The sequence below is a fragment of the Anoplophora glabripennis genome, unplaced genomic scaffold (assembly GCF_000390285.2).
Source record: "Anoplophora glabripennis isolate ALB-LARVAE unplaced genomic scaffold, Agla_2.0 scaffold934, whole genome shotgun sequence".
NCBI lineage: Eukaryota > Metazoa > Arthropoda > Insecta > Coleoptera > Cerambycidae > Anoplophora > Anoplophora glabripennis.
Genome location: NW_019417012.1, coordinates 90,813 through 110,125, shown reverse-complemented (window position 1 = coordinate 110,125; position 19,313 = coordinate 90,813). Strand labels below are relative to the sequence as shown.

At 32.6% G+C, this 19,313-nt stretch overlaps 1 protein-coding gene across 2 annotated transcripts in view; it reads right to left on the bottom strand.

Annotated features, from left to right (window-relative positions):
• Nucleotides 1-19,313, bottom strand: part of LOC108913959 (inositol-trisphosphate 3-kinase homolog) — a 122,949-nt gene that overhangs the window by 47,836 nt on the left and 55,800 nt on the right. The window lies entirely within an intron of this gene.

Genomic DNA, 19,313 nt, shown 5'->3' with positions numbered 1-19,313 from the left:
TCAGATATCGGAGAAAATAATTTCAATTTTTTTTGTGGGGCTGTGTAATCAATATCTCAGTTATACTTGAACTTAGAAATACCAAATTTGGTACGCGGTGTGAGTATACCAAGAGCATTAATATATAGCAAGTAGAGTCCAATGGAAGCGTTTTAGTGTTGATAAGGGATGATGTACGATTAAATGTGAAGAATTTTTTAACCAGTTCGCGAATTTAAACAAAATATTACTTTATTTTATGGTTTTAATTTTAAAACTTTTCTTAACCTTGTTTGTTTTCAAAAAACTTTGTCGTTTTCAACAAAAACACGAGTAACTAATAATACGTATTGTAGCTGTGTTATTTAAAGTCAAAGAAAATTCAAAAGTTGACTATGAAATTTATTTAGTTTAGTTTAATTGTTTGCTTAGTGAGTTGAAAATGGCCGAGAAGTTGACTTGCTATTAGTGTTAGGTTTCTGTGAAGGAAACTGCAGAAGTGTTGAAAAATATCGGAGAAGATTTCCAAATCGTGTAATCTTCCATAAACATTTTCCAATGTTGATTGTTGAAGGACAAACAAGCAAGTTTTTCAGTAACACTCGAGAACGTGCTATAGCAAGCAGGGCAAACTCGAAGAACTTATTCTGAATACAATTAAAGCTGACCCACATATTAGTACTAGAATTCTATTTCGATAAACTGGTGTATCATAAACTTCTATGCACCAATTGATCACACGTAATCTACTATACCCATATCATATCTAAAAAGTGCAAAAATTGTTACCGAATGTTGTTGGTTAAACGAGTGAATTTCTGTCAGTTTATTTTACATTAAGGCATTCATTTTCAAAAGAAAATTCTCTTTACAGATGAAGCTTGTTTCACCCGCAGAGGTATTACTTTACATATATCTATTATAAATATTCCGATGTGAACCCTCATTAAGTAACTCGTCGACATTTCTAACGCGAGTTTAAAATAATTGTTTGGATCGTTGTTATTTATCGGTATTTAATTGACTGTTATTTTACCGAATCGACTAAACACTCTTTCGGATCTACTTGACGAGTTGCCACTACAACTCAGACTGGAACACTGTTTTATGCATGATGGAGCATCCCCTCATTTTAGTGATATTGTTAGAGACTTTTTAAGTCACCAGTATACAAGTAAATGGATTGGAAGAAAAAATAATTGTCCACAAGTTTGGCCTCCATGATCACCAGACCTCAACAAATGTGACTTCTTTCTTTAGGGAACATTAAGAGAATTTTTGTATTTTTCGTCAGTTGCGTCTCGAGCAGAATTAATAATTGTGGAATCGCATTACGGATAAACGCACATTCATTAGAAACAATCAGTAGTTATCGTATACAATAGACTTCAATTTTCGTTTTAGGATAAATTTATGCCTGAGAGAAAACGATGATCATTGTGAACAATTGTTCTATTGTTTAAGATGTTTGTTTTTCTATTAAATTATTCTTATTCCAATTTTTTTCCTAATCGAACGTCTACTTCCGACGTTTGCTGTTCTTCAAGTGGTAGTGCGAAGAACGACACAGAGCAATTATGTAATGAATCTTATTCTATGGTAAATAACTTGTATATGTTAAGTTATAGCATTTATTGTCCGTTTTGACTATTCAATAAATACTTTTAACATATCTTCCACGGTTTGATTGAAAAAACCCTGTCATCAAACTCAAGACCTTTTGGAGCTCAAGCTCACAGGCTTGTTTAACGAGGCTTCCGTCAAGGCTGCCATATCTTGACGCGGACGCGCCTAGCAACCACTACTCGCTTCACGAGACATACCACCCGAGGTAGCCTAGCCTGAGGTGTGAAGATCCTGTTCGATAGCCCCCTGCATCGAAACAGCGGTAAATTTCAGGCTCCTTTTTGAGACCTGTGATACCGTTCGAGACTGACCACCTCCGACGAAGATCCTGTGCGATAGCCTCCTGCATCGGCACAGCGATACCCCAGGCTCATCCAGAGACCTGCGTACCGCTCGAGGTAGCCCAACCTAAGGCGAAGATCCTGTTCAATAACCCCCTGCATCGAACATCGATACATTTCAGGCTCCTCCAGAAACCTGCATACCGTCCGAGGCTGAGAACCTCCGACGAAGGCCTTGACTCCGATTGTGCCGGGTCCATCGAGAGACCCGCACCTCGGTACAGGGTACACACATAGGCTCCTACTAGTCCTATCATTCCGACTCAATCGAGATCTGCAAATCCGAGGCAACTTTCCTCGTCAAACCTCTAGGCGGTCACTCGTCGAGGCAACCTTCCTCGTCAAACCCCTACGAGGCATTTTCTTTGCAATCTACGGATTCAAAGGAATAGTATGCACGTCATTGTGGCGGCGTACTTCAAAATTTAAAGAAGTATCCTTACTTCTCAGGGCTCCCTCGAGAGACCCACATTAAAAGTAGAGTCAGTGTTCTACAAGACTTCTACAAGACTTTCGGAGCAAAAGAGCTTGCTCCGACATTGTCGTACGGGGTAAAGCTTTGGTTTGTTAGAACTGTGCGTCGCAGACGACATACGCAGTTAGCAGAATCTGTAGCGTTCAACTTTATCGGTTTTGAAGGAGGGTGTTTTGTTAGATTTAGTGCTGCTAGTATGCTGATAAGTGCAGACGAAAATATTTATTATTATTTTGGCAATTTTTTTTTTTCAAGACTGGCTGACAATACTTATTGAAAAAGAACATGAAAAAGATCTTTTAAATTTAATTAGTTGTCGTCGTCAAAATAAAAGTGAAGATCGAAATTTTGAACAGACGATTGGAAGGGACGGTATACAATGGGGGATATTATCGTACGAGATCGATTAATTCTCGTCGTCCTCTGGTGAAAACTTGGTTTTAAAATTCGTTAAAAATATACGCACTGTACGCTGTGAGCTCAACTGAACGGTTGCGTTGAAATCAAATCGAATTTGATTTCAATTGAACCGACGACGCACATAATTTTCTGCCTACAGTGAGTCCACCTAAGCAGACTCTAACAAATCAGCTACCCATCTTCTTGTGTTCTTGATTCCTACGTAAGTCCGACGCGACATCGATATCCAGTGCTACGAGGATTGGTGCCCTCGAAGGTACGACAAATAAATCAGACCGTGATTATATGATCAAGACTGAGCTGGACGAGACCTCGTGCCCCCCAAACGCTATCTCGGTGCTCCGTGGAGAGTCTGAGGAGCCGACTACCCGAGTTACCGATACCACTTCGAGTATCCCTCAAGATGTGCCCATGGAGACGAGTAGTAGTTCTCGAGAGTTGCCACGAAGTGGGTCATCCACAGATACTCGGGACGAGGTTATACCTACGTACCAACTGGTAAGGTCCGGGGAATCCCATGAGCCCAACCACGGTTCGCGGTCCGGCCCCGATATCGGCCTACCTCCGATATCGGGTGTCCCGGAACGTGGAGCCGTTGGCGACGGCGATACAGTACACACAGCATTTCCACGAAATGGTACCCAGCGGGAGCAATGCGCATCTCGTTCGGGTGCCATGGCATGCGAAAACCCCTTAGCCGACTATGTCGTAGGTGACGTAGCCGGCTCTTTCCATCTAAGCAATTCTGGTACATCACCCGTCCACTCTCATGATTTCCCCGAACATTCTATCACCGCCTAAGTGGTCCCTATTTAGAAAGTCTAACCCGGCATGGCGCTCGACGTGGGGCTCGACCATCGTCGTCGAGATCTCCCCCACGACCTGTCCAGTGGGACAAAACTTTAGCCTTTTCATATTTTTTGGATATTTTTCATATTTTTTGTTTTTTTTTTTTACTGCGACGACATCGGCAATAGCCAAGCCACATAATTGCAATGCGTCTACGATCCATCTCTTGTCGTGATAAAAATGCAATTGAGACTAATATCGGCCAAACCGGTTTGAAAATTAAATTACGTGTGAAAGAGCCAGCCGGATCCGGCAAGTGTGCAACGAGGCTAATGTAGTTTCAGACCCTTGATGTATGAAATCCATGTTCTTCACAGTTTCATTGATCTACAGGGTGTATTTAAATGGAGGGGCACAAATGATAACAGAGATTCCTTGGGTGAAAATAAGTCGATTTAACCTAACATACCTATATTCCAAGTCGCATAATAAAAAAGCTACAGGGTGTTAAAGTGAAAAATAAAAAATGGTTTTTCTTTAATAATTTCTATAATTTTAGTCAGAAATGTTTCAAATTTTCAACAGAGAGGTTTTTTAATGATGGGAAAAATAATATAATAATGATTTTTGAGTGTCGAGTACGAAGCGCCCTCTGCAGGCAACGTTATGCATTAAATACGTAGTAACTTTTTTGCCAACCCCCGTATACAGCTTTTAGTAACAAAATATGAAATAGTGGACCTTTTTGAATAAAAAAGGTATACTTAGTTAAAATGGGTACAGCCAACCATTGAGGAGATATTTTTAATTTCATAAATTAGTGTTACAGATTTATACCAAGGTTCGAGTTGCTTAAATAAATTAAAAAATCGAGTAGGTAAATGTCATTTGATTTGAAGTATTAGTTTAAAGTGTTAATTGATTTTAGTCACTATTTACCTGCGTCCTAGATATTAAATAGTTTTGAAATTGAGTAAAATAACAAATTATGTATACCAATGACGAGTATGTCGATATGTTGCAAGTATTTTTTGAATGTTACAAGAACTGTGCTGCTGCTGTACGACTTTATCATGCCAGATATCCCAATCGTCGTCTTCCTGCTAGAAAAACTTTTGCGGCGGTAGAAAGAAGACTTCGAGGAAACGGACACATTCAACCTCGTCCTGAAGGTACTGGCAGAAGACGTCTTATTCGCGATGTAGAACTTGAAGAAGTTGTCCTTGGCAATTTACAAGATCAGAATTCTGAAACTAGTACCAGAAAATTGGCGACACAGTATAACGTTTCACATACTACAATTTGGAAAATTGCGAATGATAATCTTTTATACCCCTACCATCTACAACCCGTGCAGGAATTGACTGCTGCGGATTTACCTAACAGGATAGATTTTTGTCAATGGTATACGAACGTTTCAAGGGAAAACAGAAATATTTTATCCAGTATTTTGTTTGGTGATGAAGCGTCATTTCAAAGACATGGTTTAGTGAACCATCACAATAATCACTCATGGTCTGACGAAAATCCTCACAAAGTTTGTACATCCAAATTTCAACATAATTTTAGTTTAAATGTATGGGCAGGAATCGTAGGAGATTATCTTATTGGTCCGTTTATTCTTCCTCGGCGTCTTGGCGGAGTCGAATATTTGAGATTTTTAAATGAGCAACTTCCAATATTGCTTGAAGACGTGCCACTAGCTATCCGTGAAAACATGTGGTACGCGCATGACGGAGCTCCTGCTCATAGTACATTAGCCGTTACACAATGGTTACATTTAAATTTTCCTGGGAGATGGATAGGCCGAGGGAACGATGCACCAGTCAAATGGCCTGCGCGATCACCGGATCTCACACCTATGGACTATTTTTTATGGGGTCACTTAAAAAATGTTGTTTATTCCAACCCTATTGATAGTGTGGAGATGCTTCGTCAAAGAATTTTTGCAGCAGCTGAGGAAGTAAAGAATGACATACATATTTTTTCAAGAGTTCGTCGTAATTTTAATCGTAGAATTAGACTATGCTTACAGGAAAATGGAAATTACTTCGAAAATATCCTTTAAAAAATCTTGTTTTTTTTACTGTCAGCCAATTGTTTTTTTTTTAATTATTATCTATTGATTGTTAAGTGACTCTTGGTTTTAGTTGTTCTGCTCTTTTTTTCTAATAATTATTATTAAACTAACAATAAATAAATATTTTTCAATATTCTTTCACCTGAACTGTTATTTCATATGAGACTTCTTTAATGCAAGGTTTAAATAATTTCACATGCACAATAAAATGTCTTTTTTAATAAAGACACCAAAAAAACAATTAAATAGAAATTATGTAACAAGCGTATTCAGACATGCTAAAATAATACGCAAAAAGAGTAAAGTAAATTTAAAACAGGAAAAATAATGTCTCAGTTGATTCCTGCGCCCCTTTTGGTCGAATTTTAAAATACATATACACAACTAATAAGTACTGTGATGCAATGCGTTCTGAATTTATTAACAAAAGTGTCTCTTTGTACCTTGGTATTCGTGGAGGTATAAATCCGTAACACTAATTTATGAAATTAAAAATATTTCCTCAACGGTTGGCTTTAGCCATTTTCAATAAGTATACCTTTTTTGTTCAAAAAAGTCCAATATTTCATATTTTGTTATTAAAAGCTGTATACGGGGGTTGGCAAAAAAGTTACTACATATTCAATGCATAACGTTGCCTGTAGAGGGCGCCTCGTACTCGACATTCAAAAATTATTATTATATTATTTTTCCCATCATTAAAAAACCTCTCTGTTGAAAATTTGAAACATTTCTGACTAAAATTATAGAAATTATTAAGGAAAAACCATTTTTTATTTTTTACTTTGACACCCTGTATCTTTTTTATTATGCGACTTGGGATATAGGTATGTTAGGTTAAATCGACTTATTTTCACTCAAGGAATCTCTGGTATCATTTGTGCCCCTCCATTTAAATACACCCTGTATACTCTCTCACATCCCGGGTTATTGGGTTAGGTTAGGTTACAATGTTATGAAGTTAAGGGGTTATGGTGCAATAAGACTAGTATTGGATTTTTTTCCAAACACTAAATACTCAAGCCAGTTGAAATCTCGAAAACCGCTTTCTAGAAGAGTGCCTCGATGTTAAGACTAGCACGAACTCATCTGGAAATTCTAATTCAGTAGGTCAGAATATTATTAGGCCAGTCATTATAGCTTTTTTTCGGAAAAAAATACTATTAGAAGTTTCTCTGCGGAATATTGTTCAGAAACGTGTTATAAACAAAATATCAAAAAATCTACTCGAGACTAGTTGGGAAACTTTGTTAAATCAATGGTCAATGTTATGGAAAAGTGGTTTTTTGACTTGCGTAAAACAACGGTTATTCATAGAGAAAAAAGGTTTTTACAAAAAAGGTAGGTATTAAATAACTGTAAAATAAGACAAGTCCGATTAAAATCCGATAATTTGTTTATGCGCAAAAGCTCAAAAATGGTCGAAAATGTCCGCTATTTTCAATTGTTAATAATAATTAATACAATTTTCATCGCAGAAACTTGTAATTCAGGATTTTTTAGGCTTTTTGCACCCTTAATAAGTGGTCAAAATTTCAGCCCGAAAGCTTAATTGGTTTGGCGTTGGCGACAATAATTGTTGTTGAAGATCGTGGCGATGCGTTCAATTACTCGGTCTAGCGAACGAGTGGGCGCGCTACGCGTTAATAATGAACGTATCGAAATAATTTTTTTTTTTAATTTGGGGTAGCGCGAAAATTCATAAACATTGAAGCTATTGTATTAACGAAATTAACATTATTTCAACCCGAGATTTACCAAATAAAAAATTAAATCTGTGTCTTCGATGAAAATTGCATTAATTATTAGCAATTGAAAAAAACGGCCATTTTCAACCATTTTTGAGCTCTTGCGCATAAACAAATTATCGGAATTTAATCGAACTTGTCTCATTTTATAGGCTTATTTAATACCTACCTTTTTTGTATAAACTTTTTTTCTCTATGAATAATAGTTTTTTTACGTGAGTCAAAAAACCACTTTTCCATAACTTTGACCATTGTTTAAACAAAATTTTCCAACTAGCCTCGAGTTGATTTTTTGATATTTTGTTTATAACAGGTTTCCGAACAATATTCCGCAGATAAACTTCTAATAGTATTTTTTTCCCGAAACAGGCCGTTTCATGTCTATAATGACTGGGCTATATGGAATACACTGGTCTGGTCCACGGCTTAACCCACAACTCATTTTTTTGGGCGCTATGTAATCTATCATTTTTGGACAATACAATCGGAAACATTTTTTCAATATTGTATACAGTGCGTTTATGATAAAAGGGGCAAATTCGTTTAAAATTCAGGTAATTATTTTGTGGAAAATCGCATGGACACGTCGATTAATATTTTTAGTTGCGGATTTTTTGACATAAAAAATTTGTGTACAGGTGTCAAGTTATCATTGACTAATTTTTAATAGATACTATGCCATTTTTGATTTGTACGGTAAATTCTGAGCACTTTTTGTATAACATACCATATCTCTAAAATCAGCGGTTTTTAAATGACGTTTGAAAATTAATATTTTGAAATACGCATAAGTAATTAAATAAAATGTTTAAATTGAACAACCCTGAACATTTTTTTAAAAGCCAACAAAAACAACCTGGCATGCCAAATTATATCTTAAACAAAACAATTTTCTTCGTATTAATCGTTTTTCATTCCTTGACCCCTAGACCATTTTGATGTACTATTTTGTGAAAATAAAAACCAAACTACCACCGGCGTTTAATTTGTCAGTTTAATTTTGTCAGTTTTACGTTTCATTTTAAAAATGCATTTATCTGAGAAATAACGTATTGAAGTACTTGGTTTTGGATACAAAGTGCGTACTCAACAAGAAGTGTGTAATTTATTTAATGTAATTCATCCTGACCGACCTGCTATTACTAGATCTACTGTCGGCAAAATTGAATTGAAATTTGCTGAGCACGGCCGCGTTAGAGACCTAAAGGAAGACCAGTAGAAATATCAGAAGATTCTAAACTAAACGTTTTATAGTCCAATTTAATAAGCCTTTAAATCGAAATTTTGGTCAACTTACCTGAATTTTTGATATGAGTTAGTTTGAGGTATATTATAACAGCAAGTGACAGTAATTTTTTGTTCAACCCCCGGCCAAGGGTGAAAAAAGATAAAACAAAGGGGTTTTTCAAGATAACTCAAAAGGGGTAAGGGCTAGAAGGGTTATAAAAGTTGTAAAGCATATAATTCTACATAAAAATGGCCTCTTGACTTTTTCTTGTACTATTAAAATTAACAGAGTAAGGGACGCATGAAGTTAAGGGAAGATTTCAGAAATTTAAAAAATCACAAGCCGAAAAATGAATGAATTTTGTAATTTTTTTTTCAATCTACTCTAAAAAAATGTACCCTTTCTTTTCTGAGAAATAGATATATCTTTTAATTTTTAATAAGAAAGTTATAACAATTTCAAATTTTTTATCGTTAATTTTAATGATTTAACACTTAAACAATATTTTTCTATGCCATTCGATTGATTATTTAAAATAATGAAATTTTGCCTTCGAAATTTTTTTTACGTTTGTTTTTTAGACATACAAATTTATTTACTTTTTTATCTTTTGAATTTTATTTAGCTCCTACGACACTGCCAGGACAAAGATAAAAAATCACGTTTGCTTTGTCGCACTCATGGTACCAAGTCGATATTTACGGGGTGAAATACACCCTCAAAATTCGTCCCCCAAAACAGTTTTTTCTAAATATATGGGGTTCTAATCAATATTTTGAAATGAAACGAAATGGAAATTACTTATTATAAAAAACATATTTCGCAAGTGACTCCGTGTTTGGAGGTTGCTACCCTTATTTTTGTTTCAGAAAAACTATATTTTTTTATTTATAAAAAATTAATATTCCCAACTTAAAAAGAATTAAAAATATGATTTATATAAACAAATTGACAAAATTAAATTTACCTGTTTCGGGGTTTTCGTTAAAATATCTGTTTAGGGGGTGAACAACAACTTTGAAATTGTTATAACTTTCTTATTAAAAATTAAAAAATATATCTATTTCTCTGAAAAGAAAGGTTACATTTTTTAAAATAGATTGAAAAAAAATTACAAAAATTCATTTCTCTGCTTGTTATGATTTTTTTAAATGTCTGGAATCTTCCCTTAACTTCTAGCCTCCCTAACTCTGTTAATTTTAATAGTACAAGAAAAAGTCAAGAAGCCATTTTTATGTAGAATTGTATGTTTTACAACTTTTATAAGAAACTTTTTTTAGCCCTTACCCCTTTTGAGATATCTTGAAAAACCCCTGTGTTTAATCTTTTTGCACCCTTGGCCGGGGGTTGAACAAAAAATTACTGTCACTTATTATTATAATATACCTCAAACTAACTCATATCATAAATTCAGGCAAGTTGACCAAAATTTCGATTTAAAGGCTTATTTAATTGGACTATTACTAGAAACTGTAAATAATCCCCATATAGCCGTTAGAACAATCTCAAGAAATTGTAATTTGTCATCAGGATCTGTGTCACAAATATTTCGAAAAGATAAATATCATCCTTATAAAGTTCCATTGATACATGAACTATTAGAAGACGTTTTTGACCGAAGAACGCAGTTTTTTGATCAGATAATTGAGATAAATAATCAAACTTAGATTTCACCCGAAAGATTAATTTTTCTGATGAGGCTACTTTTGTTTTAAATGGACACGTAAACAAAAAAAACTGCAGGTACTGGACTACTGAAAATCCTCGTTGGACACAAGTCTGTCCTACACAGCATCGTCAAAATATAAATGTTTGAGTAGGTATTGTCGAAAACCGAATACTTGGACATTATTTCTTTGAAGAAAATTTAAATGAAGAAGGCTACTTAGACTTTCTTCAGTTTTAACTCATCCCCGCTTTAGCTGTTGCGTTTCCTAATCCACAAGATCCAGATATTCCTCATAATGACATATTATGGTTCCAACACGATGGGGCACCTCCTCATTTTGCAATTGCAGTTGTGTTTCCTAATCCACAAGATCCAGATATTCCTCATAATGACATATTATGGTTCCAACACGATGGGGCACCTCCTCATTTTGCAATTGCAGTTGTGTTTCCTAATCCACAAGATCCAGATATTCCTCATAATGACATATTATGGTTCCAACACGATGGGGTACCTCCTCATTTTGCAATCACAGTTCGACAATTTCTTGACTTAACTTTCCCTAATAAATGGATTGGACGCAGAGGTCCTATTGAGTGGCCACCAAGGTCACCAGATTTAACCCCTTCAGATTTCATTTTATGGGGTTATTTGAAATCTAAAGTTTATGTGAATACACTAAATAATTTAGATGACCTGAAACAGAGAATACGGCAGGAAATAAGACTTACTCCAGCAGAGGTAATTGAAAACGTTCAACGGAAAACAATCCTTCGACTACAAAAATGTATTAACGTTAACCGACGGAAAGTTAACGGACAAAACATTGAACATTTATTATAAAGCAATTATTATTAAATAATGTTTTATGATTAAACATATTTTTTTTCCATTTATCACATTTCAAACGTCATTATTATGAAAGCCGCTGATTTTAGAGATATGTTATACAAAAAGCGTTCAAAATTTACCGTACGTATTTTTCTACAAAATAATTACCTGAATTTTAAACGAATTTGAATTCATCAAGAACGCAGTGTATATTTATTTTAATTAATTAAGGCCATTTGTTTAAATTTTATTAAACGTGAACGTAGAAAATACAGTTGTAAATTTTATATTTTCATGCAAAGGAAATCGTTTCTATTAGTTTTTATAAATGTCAAAAAATAATCTAATCAAATTTTTTGAAAAAAATTTTAGACTATATGAGCCAATGTGCCAATCCAATTGTCATATACTTTGTGGCATAAACCGAAATCAAATTTAAAGTTTTTACAGACAGAAACGCTTGTCAACAATTGATTAAGTAACTAATATGTAGTTGTTTAATAAAATATGTAGATGTTAATAATAATTATAAAAAGTACAATATTGTTTAAAACTTGAATGCACGAGTATACGTTTGTATGTTTGTATGTATGAGTATATGTTTGTTAATATTAACTTAAAATATTAATACACCAGGAAATATGTAACGATAATTGTCTGCATAAATACCTACGGATTGAAATCCAATCACTTCATAAACAAATATGTTTATATGGATCATTTCTTGAATGCTAATAGTTTAACCTACGATATTCAGAGTGAGATTACTTAACAATAATTTACTAAATACTTAATAAATCACTAATTTTAAGTCTTATTTTATATTACTGAAGGAAAAAAAATGATATATATAATTCGATTTCATTAAAACTATACATGTATTAAACTGCTTCATAACGTCTCTGGGCTACAGGTCGTAATAGTTGGTCTATGTGGTCGTTATTGACGTCAATCGTTGCGATATGGAAGCCTCTTTATCGTACAAACAGTTTCTGGTTTTGTGGTGGGTGTGGAATATTACACAAATATGGTAAATACAGGGTGTCCCATTCAAGACCGATTTTTAAATAGCTCAGGTAATATAAATAATATATTTTTTCAAACAAAACCCTCTGTATTATTGCACTTTTGAATCTCTTTGAACCTACGTTGATATAATCAGATACTGGATCTCAAATCTACCGTTATGGTGTTAACTGAAGTGTTTCAATAAAACTGGCATTTGCATCAGCTTCTTCAAATAAATCAAATATCTCGGAAACTAAACACGATAACAAGAGGGGGGTTTTCACTATTCGTTTAAGGATTAAAAAACCTATTGCATATCTACTTAATACATTTCAAACAGATAATAGTATATTGTATGTAATTATGTAATTACGGACTTAAGAAAGGAACTCTATATTAAATTTGATACAAACAGATGCAAATTTAATATTCCTTTCAGTTTTATAAAAGTATATTTATTTAGGGTACGAGATACACACGGTTTTTTATATTTTATTGCTGTGTACATGTCGAAAAATGTTTACCACATAATAATACAATTTTCAAAACTAAAATGGACTGGAAAATGAGGTTTCAATAGCGTTTAAGGCTATCGTTTCATAGACAAGAAATCGCGCTTTTAGTAAGACAATGATTGAACAAGAACATCCATTTAAACTAAAAAATGGTGCAATACAACGATTTCTTTAATTTTTCGTAGCGAACGATCACAGAGAACATGGACACCTCTGTAAACATCGGAATGTACCTTTCCCATTTTGTCGAGAATTTTGTAAAAATACTTAATGATTATGATTAATTCATGTGTTAATAGTTTAATAAAAACATTTTGCAGGGTGTGATTATGTGCGTGATTATCTGTATATTCAACAAGCGTGTAAAGTTCAGGGAATATACATAAGGAGTAAAAATATGTTTTTTCTCTTTATCCTGAATGTATTGTCAGCTTTTTAACTCTCTTTACCCTGGAATAAACTTATATAACTGATACAGTTAAGAGATATTGTTTCTAACTTGCTTAAATTTTCTCGACAAAGACTGCTATAAATTCACTGAAAATTACGTATAAAAACCATCTAAAACGTTATATTTAATACTTACTTTGGATTGGAAACAGTGGTATTAGGTATATGGATGGCATCCACTCTTCAACGCTGAACAATAAAGAAAACTCTCGAATATCTCACAAATTAGAAAAAACATGTTCTAATATAGGTACCTCAACAAAATAGAAAGGAAATTAAATGTTACATATGTTCAAGTCAAATTTAACACAATGTTCTAAAAAATGAAGTCGTTCGTGTTGTTAGCACTTCTATCGTCAATAATAATTATTTATTATTGTTCAACGATTTTGCAATTACATACAGTGTTCCATTTGAAAAAACGTCCAAAATAAATGGTATAGCCGGTACAATAATTTCAAAATATGAAGAAATTTGGTAGATACAATTTTTCAATTTTCATTATAAAAGGTATAATTATCACTATTCTATAACTGATCGCTAAAATGAAAATAAAGCCCATACCTCAGTAGGTGCTGACTTTCCAATAACGGTAAGTCACAAATAAAAATATTTAGAATAGGTACAAATTTATCAAGAAGACAATGTTTACTCAAACTAGAATACTTGCGAGTCATAAAAAACTTAAATACGTCATTATTTCCGCTTTCCACATTGGCGTAACATTATTTTTTATACACAGACCACGAGCAAGTTTACACGTCACTGTTTTTTTTGCATTTCTATGATATTGTATCTGACAATGGATGTCCGTATTAGTACATTCCTTGTCAAATTAGAAAAAAAATCTCAGTTTCCAAGATATGCCTGAAATTAATTTAATTTAATTTTTTTTAATACAACACCCCCGGAAAGGAAGCATTTTTCGACAAAACTTTATTTGAACGCCTCCCTTAATATCCATCGTGAATCTGTTGGAAGCGTTTGGCTGATTTAAATCGTTGTCTAATTCGTCCTTCACAGTTGGAAAATAAACATTGACTTGTCCTGCAAACTATTTTTTTCTTGATGTACGGATAAAAAATGTACATATACCTTAAAAAAAATCTAATTGTATTTTTTATTAATAGTCATTTAATTTATTCGCATGACTCAAAAAAGTTATAATACATTCAAATATATAATTAGTTAAGTTAATTATTGATGCAATTAAACTGCAGTGAAATTGCCAAGGGAAATCAAAAGGGAAAACATAAATTATATCTTTATCAGTTTATAAAGTTTGTGCATTATAAGTTACTTTCCAAGCTTATAAGAGCATAAGAACAGTTTTAAACAAGGGTACCACGTGGTCAATTGACGTCAATGGTGACCTCCGACTTCCTAACAGTGGTTTCTGTTCCAAATCCAAAGACCTTCCACCGGATTTCACGCAAGAAACATGTGCATGTCAGAGGAAGTGTGCGATAATATTCGAAATTGTATACTGTAGCCAGTACGATATAATTTAAACGGACATTCCTAAATCGTATAAAGATCAATTTGTATATTTATGTTTGCATACGATGTGGACCAACTGTTAGGAATTTTTCCTATGATTCCGTTAAAAAAGAAGTTACAAGAAAAATGTGGTTTTAGTTCTAAGATTATGACGCACAACTTTTTCATTTTAATAACCTGTTTTTGACTAGTGTCAACAGGTTTTTCATTAACATGATGACATGTAAAAACTGTTAGGGAAATTGGTTCTATTTTTTTCCGTTTCTCAAAATGTTAAAAAACGAGCAGTGAATGTATGAAATTCTTCAATTTTTTAAATATTAACGTTCACTATATTTTTTTTCTATATTTTTTGGGTATTTTGCCACCTGTGAAAAATTTTAAAAAAATTAGTGGATTCTAAAAGATGGAGTAAATAATAATAGAATAATCCTCATTGGAAACAGACAAAAGCGAACTTTAAACTGTCAAAGTGACTAAAACGAGAAATCAAAAAAGTTCGGAAGACAAAAACAGATTTTTGAAACGAAACGTTAACAACTTTTTAAAGTACGCGATATAAAGTGATGTTTTTTGTATTTGTTTGCTCTCTTCGTTGTGAGATTTTTTGGTTAGGTAAAACATTTTTCATAAAAATAGCCCATGACCGATCGTTTTGGCGCAAGATTTTATTACACTATTTTGTAAAAATTTTTCACAGGTGGCAAAATCCCCAAAAAATAAAGAAAAAAATTTTGAATTGCAGAAAAAAAAAGACAACTTCCACTTTTTTCGAAAAATGACTAACTTTTAAGTTATAACTTTTTAAATTTAAACTAAGCAGTTGAATAAATTTAAAATATCTCTAAAACTATTGAATTCAGACAAAATTATATATTTTTTTACCAAAAAATCATAAAAATCATTAGTGTTAATTTTTTTGTGCTATTCTTCAGATAGAAAATTTTCTACGATATTCATTTTTTTGGAATCTACATTTTATTTATAATTTTATTTGGAATAAAAATTCATATAAATATTTTTTGTGAAATGAATAGTTTTGAAGTTATTTTCGGGTTGATTCAACTGTATGGTAAGCTGATTTTAAATAAAAAAAGTAATAATTCGAAAATGGTCAATTTTTAAAACGAAATTAACAAATGATTTTTTTTTTAAATGCAATTACGGATTAAATAAAAAAAACTAGGTGGCGTAGAAATTCTATGGCTTTCAATGACAGTTATAGACCTAGACTTCTTAAGATTACAGTGTAGAGCAATAAAGGAGGTATGGGTAAAAGAATATGCCTTAAAAATGTAATGCATCATAGTCTCTCTTATCTAACATTTAAAACCTTATTTATATTCGCGTAATCCAGGTGTGTGTGTTGATAATGGAAAAAATGGAGAGGGGGTGGCAAAATATTCATATATTTTCTTGCATTTTTGGTTTTTAAATGCCTTATTCTTTTCCGTGTTAAATATTTTATACGTGAATGATGCAATGTTTTAATATAAATATTACATCACTATTGACGAACTAAATCGATAGTTCTAAACTTCAGGAAATAGTGTAATATTTTTATATTTAAATTAGCACAGCAAAAATTTTATCAAGAGATGGAAAATTAATTACGAATTTTGTTTTGGTAAAACTATGCTATGCTACAGATATTAAGATTGTTTATTGTTATTATTATTATTACTATTACTCGATTAGTAAGTAATCTTGAATGATTTTTATTATAACTCATAATTAAAAAAACAAAATCACTGACTCAGTGGGTGAAAATAATGTGACATTCTTTATGCCATTTATTATTTAGGTGCTTCGTTTTCAAGATGTAGTATGTCAAAATTACAAATTACAAAATAGTATAGTGTGTACCTAGCTAGTATAGTAAAATCAATATATTTCCAGACGACAATGCAAATTGTTGGCCCAGGCGTTAGCCGAGGCCAACAAGCATCGTGTCCGGGAGTGTGCTTTTTCTACGAGGTATAACACATACCATTTTTTCTGAAATCTCAAACAATATTAATTAAAGTGAACTAAGAAATTTTTATCAATGCATATCTAACATTTTTTCTTCATTACAATCTAATTCCCTATGAAATCGTTTCCTTGAGAATCATTGTTTATTTAGGTATTGTTGTAATAAAATTCAAATTCGTTTTAATACCTATAAGTGCCAAAATATATTAAAAATTATTTAAAATGAACAGTGGTGATGATGTTCGGGTATCCGGGACACCACCACCAAGCAGTAGCTGCAAAAATGTGACTTTAAATTTATTACCAAACAAATCTAGGGAAAAGTATGAATTCGCTTACAAACGTTTCAAGACTTATTGCCTTGAAAAAAAATACCACCCCCCGATCCGAAAGTGTGATTATACTCTTCCGATTTATCTACATTATCTTCACAGTTGAAGGCATCTACATTATGGTCAAATTACTCCATGTTGAGAGCAACACTCAGTACAGTACATTGATATATTAAAATATTTGAAATTACTTGTTTTCATGAAACATCCTGGTGACAACAATAAACCCAAAAAGAACGTTTGTTTTTTACTCAAACACCAGATAATATATACTTAATGAATAAGGTACTTTAGACGTGAAGTTTTAAAATAATTAGCTTCTCTTTTTTAGGTTGCCACTCTATAGAAAATATGTCGCATGCCGCCCAAGAAATTTTGGAAGTTGCCGCTTTTGCTTTAAATATTCAAATGGAAACATGCAGGCAAGTAGTAAGAATACATCTAGTACATTCATTGAAGCTTTTCACCTCCGAATTCTTTGAAACTGAACCGATCGACTTGAAATTTGGCAGATAGTTATAGAAAAGGTCAATGAATATTAGTGACATAGCACCGATTGACGCTTCCACCCTGTTGGGGGTTGACACCCCTTCTCGGGGGTTGATTTTTTTTCAAAATAATATCGATAATCAAATTTTGAGCAAAAAATATTCGAAGAATTTTTTCGAGAAATCAATAGTTTTTTAGTTATTCACGATTGAAAACTTGGAATTTTGAGTGAAAAACAAAACACTTTTTCAAAGTATTTTTCGCGAGTAACTCAAAAACTACGCATTTTATTAAAAAAGTGTAATCAACAAAAATGTAGCTTATAAATAAACAAAGAAAATCGTTTTTTAAAGTGTTGTACGTCCCATACAAAGCGAAATATGGTTAGTGGAAGAGGACTTGTTTTGGGGGAATACTTGAATCGATGTATTCAACGTCAAATCACGGAAAATTTTACGTGTATAACGCTCCTGGAGCTTTTGTAGTACTCAAAAAGACCTTCAAAATGCGCACTTATAAAAGTTAATTAGAGCAAAATTGAAGGAGTTATCGTCAAAAACAGATGAGTTGCTCATATTTTTTAAGGAAAGATGAGCAGTAAACGCTGTACCATTTCCATCAGAATTAAAATTAATCGTAGACCCTTTACAATACTAATTGTTTTAGTGTTTTTCATACGATCCTGAAGTTAGACCGGTTTAGAATGCGTATTTTTTTAATAATGTACGGTAAAAGTTGAAAACGTATTTTTCATTATTAAAAAAAATTGCCTTATTATATAATAACTCTGAAATTATGAAAGATAGGTAAAGTGATAGACAACAAAGTGATAGACTACAAATATGTAACTTTTTTTCAACAAATATTTTGCTTTTTTAATTCCTATAGCATAAAAAATAAAGGAGATATCGCCGCTGAAGTATCCATTTTAGTGAAAAAACGACCTGTGTCGAGCCCTTAGATCCTTTCCCTTTAAAAAACGAAGGACTTAAAAGGTTTTATATGCAAACGATCTTAGAGCTCTTGTAATTATCTCTAAAATGCTTTTTTGTAGGATATTATAGCTTCAAAATTAAATTATGGTAAAAAAACTAATGACATTTTTTCGGAGCAAAATAGGCTTTCTCATTTTTGGAGCAAAATGTTAGGAGTCAAGTGCGCGTCAGCGTGTATAAAAGTTTATATGCAGCATAGCAATTTTTTATGATTGATTATATTTAGAAATCGATTATAATACATTAATGTTGGTAAAAGAGTAGTTTGTAAGAGTTGAAAATGGAAAAGTAAAATATTCTTTCATAAACAATATAAGGGAATTTTTATAATTTTTTTAGCACAGGGGTGATTTATAAAGGTTGAAAAGTGTTATGAGATACAAATTCTTTCATAAGCAATGAGGGAATTTTTATTTTAAATAATTGCAGCGTTAAAGCATTCTAAGCTTTTAAAATAGTATATTATGTTACTAGGAGTAGAAGGCGATCATTATGTGTTGAGCCCAAAAGTTTGCTCGCCGAGGCTTTAGCCGAGGCTGAGCAAATTGGGCAAAACACATAATGAGCCTTCCACTCCGGGTGACATATACTATTTTTTCTTCAAGCGTGAATATAAAAAATTACTAATTTTGAAAATTTATAGCGGATAACGCGATGTTCAATCTCAGCACAAAATAAAATCAGTAGGTAGGTAATACTATTTATTTTATACATTTTATACATTTTATTGATTAATTAAACATGACAGTTTTAACCACTTTATTCATGAATAAAAAAAAATGTAACAATTTTTTTTCTTTAATTTGAATTAAACGAATAAACATCTAAATTACCTACATGTCTATCATAAAACTTTATTTATTA